This window comes from Galeopterus variegatus, unplaced genomic scaffold (genome assembly GCF_000696425.1).
Source record: "Galeopterus variegatus unplaced genomic scaffold, G_variegatus-3.0.2 Scaffold28521, whole genome shotgun sequence".
Lineage (NCBI taxonomy): Eukaryota > Metazoa > Chordata > Mammalia > Dermoptera > Cynocephalidae > Galeopterus > Galeopterus variegatus.
In genome coordinates this window covers 103-6,292 of record NW_007754632.1, presented here as the reverse complement: position 1 = coordinate 6,292, position 6,190 = coordinate 103, and the positions used below count along the sequence as shown (strand labels likewise).

The 6,190-nt window shown below is 42.9% G+C and overlaps 1 long non-coding RNA gene across 1 annotated transcript; it reads right to left on the bottom strand.

Moving 5' to 3' along the window:
- Positions 1-1,063: 1,063 nt before the first annotated feature.
- LOC103583803 lies at positions 1,064-5,462 on the bottom strand. Its single transcript, XR_549899.1, has 2 exons — positions 5,001-5,462; positions 1,064-1,678 (listed from the first exon to the last, which is right to left on the bottom strand). It is a non-coding gene; the product is annotated as an uncharacterized LOC103583803 (long non-coding RNA).
- Between the last annotated feature and the right edge of the window lie 728 nt (positions 5,463-6,190).

Genomic DNA, 6,190 nt, shown 5'->3' with positions numbered 1-6,190 from the left:
AAAAAAAAAAAAAAAAAAGCACACATGAGGCACATTAAACTTTAAATTCCTTTCATATCCAACAAAATGACCCCTCATGTTTGATCACATCTCCTTATCAAAACAATCCTGCAGCCCTTCCGTGAGAACGCATCTGAGGATTGGAATCAAGAAGCTGTCCCCCAGGCCTCTCCTGTTTCTTCCCAATGCATTGTCACCAAGATATTTTTAGTTCCTGAAACCTATGCTGTTCTTTCTCCCTGACATTCTTTGCGTCTCTTGCCCAGCAGGCCTAGTTGCCCACGTATGCTCTGCTCCCTGTGTGTGTATGCTTGTGTGTGTGCACTCACGTATGTACACAGACCTTCCTGGAGACCAGAAGTTGTAAACTGGCCAAGGAAGGATGGGCTTTCATCCACATGGTGGACCCTAGAGCTATGACAATTTGGCTTGGTTCCTAGTAAGGTGCTGAAATAAAGCAATTTGGGAGGGATGGGACTGACTGGAGCCCCCAGGCCACGAGCCCCCCTCCTTCCACCCCAAGGACCTAGACTGCCTGGGGTCTTGGCAGCTCCTCCAGTGATGAGGGAAACTTGGCTCTCCTCTGCCTCATTGTTTTTCTGCACTCAGGATCGTGATGTGTTTCCTTTTTTCTCTTCCAGGGTCAACAAGTCTCCCTCCTGTCTCTGGACTCTCTTCCTACTCTGAGCTGTTTGCCCTGGCCTACCAGCTTACGCTATAACACTCTTGCCTTCTACCTGTATTCCTTCTTTCCTTTTTCTCCCAACTGTTCCTTCTTGTGCCCAATAATGCATACAAATTTAAATAAGTCTATCTCCTACACCAATAAAGAGCAAATAAAAAATGTTTTTTTCACGGTTTCCCCACTTTTCTTCTCTCCTCTCCCATTTTCCTCTCTTCCTTCCCAGCCGTTCCTCCTCACCTCCTAATTTTTCCTTTCCACCCCTTCTTCTCTTTCACTCTGTGGCCTAGACTGAATTAGGAATCACAAATGTGTACTTAGAGAAAACATCTTCTCTGAAAAAACCAAAACAAAACAAACAACAACAACAACAAAAATGGGCCAGTTTGAGTTTGTTTTGTAAATGTTTATTATCAACTTCCAATGTGGCGGAGTCAGTACATTCTCATTAGTCCATCTCCTCATTTAGTAGCTCAGAGGAGTCCCAGAGCGAACTCCCTCAAATCGGGTCAGTTCATGCTGCACTGCCTTCAGCCTGATATGAGCCTTACTGTGCAAGGTTATGTCCAAGAGCCAGCAAACGTTCCCTTGTCTCCAGGGCTCACCACTGTTTCAAATCCTCTGGCAAACCTAATGGAAGAACTTCTCTGTCTGGGAAATTTTGCAAGTAAACTTGGAAGTATTTGTTCACTGGAGTTTGAATCTGAGCCAGACAGTTCACTCAAAACCAGCCTTCCACTAAGCAAACCAATGTTATGAAAGTTTGCATGCATTTGGGCAGTAAACAAAGACCATTAATGAGTTTAAAGATTTTTCTTTAATCTGTTACTTTTAGACACATTAAAAAAAAATTACTCTCTGGAGAATGAAGTAAGACCTTGAGAATCTGTAATTGAAAGTATCTGGTTCAAACTGGATCTGAGGATCCTCCCAGGTGTAAATTTCTATATTAATTTATTATATCCACCTGAAATATCCATGCTGACCCAAAGGATGCTAAAAAAGAAAAAAAAAAGAAAAATCCAAGCAGTTGGTGAACACCAAGCCTTGATTATTTGGGAGCTGTTGATGTGGTTTATTAATTACTCAGGCTGCTCACTCCTGCCCTTCCTCTGTTCCTTGCAATGCTATTTGTCTTCTTTCAGGGACATACACCTTCATTAAATCCCATCCGTCCTTGCCTCAGCAGCATCCCCTGGAAGATACCCCCTCTCTAGATGCACCATCATTTATCATCACCCTTTGTTTGTGCTCTGTCAACCAGTTTTCAATTTATTTTGAATTCAGTTTATGATTAAAATTTAATGAGATCCAATCAAGTGCTTTTCTAAAATCAAGATGCCTCTGTAGTCTCATCTGTATCTTCTATTGTAATGGCATGAAGGAAAGCTTATGCAGGTTTCCAGCCTGGCAATTCTTTATAGAACACAGGTGGCATGTTTTCACACCTCCTTAGCTTCGAAGTGAATGGTTCTAAAACATATTTATTCCAGAAGCTTCTAGGGGTTATGAGGCTTCCCCTATCCCCTTTCTCTCTCCCAAACAGCTGTACCAGTCAGTGTTCCCAACTGAGATATGATAGGTTTAAGTGCACAGGTTCTGGTGCTGAACTGCTTGGATTTGTATCCCAGTTCTGCTACTTACTGGCTATGTGACCTTAGGAAAGTTATTTAACTTCCCTGTCTCAGCTTCCCCATCTATAAAACAGGACTGACAATAGATCCTAACAAATAGGATGGATGTGAATATTAAATAAGTTAATACTTATACAACCCTTGGAACAGTATTTCACACATAGTAACCATTCAGTAAATATTAATAATGATTGCTAACAAAGGGTAAGCTTTCTTAAGTATAATCATTTCATTAGTTTGTATTTTGATTTATCAGCATAATCTATATCAGCCACTGGTAAACTACAATCCTTGGGCCAAAGGTCGCACATGACATATTTCTGCACCAGCCTATTGCTAAGAATGGTTTTCACGTTTTTAAAGGGTTGTTAAAAAAAAAAGAAAAAAAGCAGAATATGAGACAGGGATAGCATGTGGCCCATAAAGCGTAAACTATTCACTATCTGACCCTTTGCAGAAAGTTGCAGCCCCTGATCTACATGATTTAATGGAAAGAGATAGGAAACTATAGGCTAGATATGGCTTCACCAATTGCTTGTTATATGACTTTGGAAAAGACACGTTAAATGTGTCTAAGCCTCTGTGAAATAGGAATGGCAAAATGATAACCCTTACCGTGCCTGGGGCCCAGGCTCATTTTAAGAACCAAATGAGGTAATTCGTATGAAATGTGCTAGAAATGACTCACATATAGGCATGTTGGTTAAAATGATATGGTCTCCATACATTAGGTTCATATAATCATGTTAGCACCTAGGTATAAAACCACGGAACATTGTCTTCAGAAAAAAGAGTTCCAAAGCTAAATCACTTGTCCCAGTAAAAAATAATAACAAAATAGCCATTGTTGTTTGAGAGCTTGATACGGGCCAAGCTCTACAATCAACACTTGAGTTACATCTTCTTCTTTTATCCTCACAACACCTCTATGGGGAAAGTGTTGTTATTTTCCCCATTTTGCAGATGAGAAAAATGAGGCCCAGAGAAGTTAAGTAATTTTGTCAAGGCCACACCTCTAATTGTGCAGCTGGCAGAGGAAGAATTTAACCTAGGGAGTCTGAATGCAGAGCCTGTACATTTAAGTACTGCATATTTTGCCACATCCTGGAAATATGTGTTGATTCAGGGTAAGCCCCTCTAGAAAGGAGAAGTCACAGTAAACTGTGATTGTGGTCATTAGATATGTTCATGTGTGGCCTGATAGAGACTTGCTTCCCACACAGGCCAGGGTGGGTCTAATGGACCTGCAGAAAGAGAGGCAGGCATCATGGGAGGAAAAGAAGCTTTCTGATCAACAATGAGATCAGAAAGGTAGTGTTGTGAAAACTAATGGGCTCTGTTTCGGGAAACTAATAATTTAAGGCAGAATGTGCTGGAAGAAGAAAAAGTTGCTGGGAACAGACATGAGCAAAGAGTTGGAGGCAGCTCAAGGGGGTTGATGAGAGCTGTGTACAGAAAAAGAAAGGGGAGGAGGGTGAAGCATGGGAAATTCTGTGGATGGGACACCAGGGGAGCACTGTCACATGGGATGTCACGGCCTCCGACATCTGGATACAATCTTATCTGTAAAGCCAGGCTGCTCTGGGTAGAGCTGAGAGAAAGATCTCAGGCCCAAGGAGGCAAAAATGAAGCCAAAGTGAAAGATTTCGAGAGGGAGAAACTGACAGATTTGAAGATGCTGGTCAGAATCCAAAAGCTAAAACCACAGCTCACAGTCCAAAGGGCAATGACATTCCAGAGAAGAAAAACTACCGTCTCTGGGGTCAGATTAGAATGAGTAAGAACCAGACTCTCATGCACAACTGTTCTAGCCTAGCTGTATGTCCCTGGGACCAGCCTCTGTTCCTAGCTGGTGCCCACCCACGCCCACCCCAGGCAAACATTCTCACCCTCTGCTGAACGCTTTTTTGTATTTTAAGGGACATGTTCACTCTCTCCTGGTGGTCTCATGACTTCCTCATTGATATTGGTTCTTAATCTTTGTGAACTTTAGAATCACTAGTGCAGCTTTTCCTTTTCATTTTTTAAGTAAATATATACCCACATGGTGCAAAGCTTAAAAAGGTATAAAATGTTCTGAAAAGCAAATCTCCCTCCTGTCCCATTGCCAGTCATCCAGTTCCCTTCCCAGAGGCAACCACTGTTCCTAATTTCTTACAAGATGACGTGTGCATACATGATCTTACATCATACTAAGGATGGCGTATTCTACACACTATTCTTCAATCTTTTAAAATTAACAGTAAATCTTGGAGATAGTTCCACTTTGGTTTACACAGCACTTCCTCATTCTTTTTTAAAAGATGCAGAGTATTCATTGTACAGATATACTACAAACTTTAAAAATCAGAACGTTTTGGACATGTGGGTTGTTTCTAGCCTTTGCTACCATAAACATCACCACATTGCCTGTCTTCATAGCTTTTCACACAATATGCACGTATCTCTATAGAGGAAATTCTTAGAAGTGAAATTACTAAGTCAAAGGGCACAAGCTTTTAAAATTCTGATAGCTAACTGCCAAATTGTACTGATTACACTCCCCTTGGCAAGGTATGAAAAAATCTGTTTCTCTGTGGGACTTAAAAATACACAGAAGCCCTGATCCCTCCTGAGTCTCTAGGTGTGGGGCCTGGGCATCCGTATTGGGAGTCTCAGAAGGGAATTATGAGCCAGAAACTCACCTGGGTCCTCTCACCCTCCAGCTTCTCCCTTCCCCCAGGGATTTGCCACAGTGCAGTATACATGGCCATTGTCCTCCAAGCCTGACAGGCCTCAGCTTCTCACAGGCTTCTGAGCTCAGCATTCAAGCTGATGAGCCTGAGACTGTCCAGGCACTGCCAGCGCTGGTGCTCGCAGGGTCCCGGCTGGCAGGTCTTCTAGCCCCATGTGGGGCCAATGCTTTCTCCCTAAGTCCTGGCTCAGAAAACAGGGCTTTTCCATGTCAATCCAGTTGCTGCCCTCTGTCAGGGACTGGAGCACAATCCACGCCAGGGATACAACCATGTGGACAGCATATGGAAAAGGCCTGGAAGAAAACAGGAAATATGGAAATGGTTAGCAGTGGTAAGATACTGAGTGATGTGAGAGAAAAAAATGTGGAGTAATTTTACAACGTTGATACTAAAAACAAATAAAATTGCCATCTTTGATATAATCTACTCATCTGCCTATGGCCCCCTGATGGGGCATTTGTGCGTAATTGTTCTCTGTGCCTTGGAAGGGTTGGCAGGGTTGACCATGTTCTTCCAGTTCTGGAGGGGCTGGGAGGGGCCCATGTAGTAGTGGCAGGTGTGCCCCACCCTCTTCTAGGCGAAGCTCTGTAGATGCACAAACAGACCAGCACCAACACCTCCCTGCATGGAGCCAAAGAGCAGATGCTCCCATCACACTGGCTGGTGGAATCACCTTTATTCTACAAGTGAGGGTTGCAGTCAGCTATGCCTGTGGGCAGGACCTCTTAGGCATGGCCCAGGCCTAACTTGGGGGCTAGACACTGAGAGGGCATTTAATAAATATTTATGAGAGGAAGAAAGAGAGGAAGGGAGAGGGATCACCCATGTGGCATAATTTTAAGAACCGTGAGCACTGGGCCCACCAGATACTTCCCAATGCCCCCCATGGAGCCTGACCTTTTCACTGACATTGATCCTTCCAGCTATGTGATCCATCCCTTTTCTGAAATATTCATTTGACAAATCTTTATTGAGTTCCTATTATGTGCCAGGTACAGTTCTAGATGCTGAGAATAGAGCAGTGAACAGAACAGTCGAAAATCATGCCCGTGTGAAGTTTACATTCTGGGTGGAGTGGAAAGGTAATAAACGAACAAGAATTTATTAGATATGTGTATTTATAATATACATTTCACAAC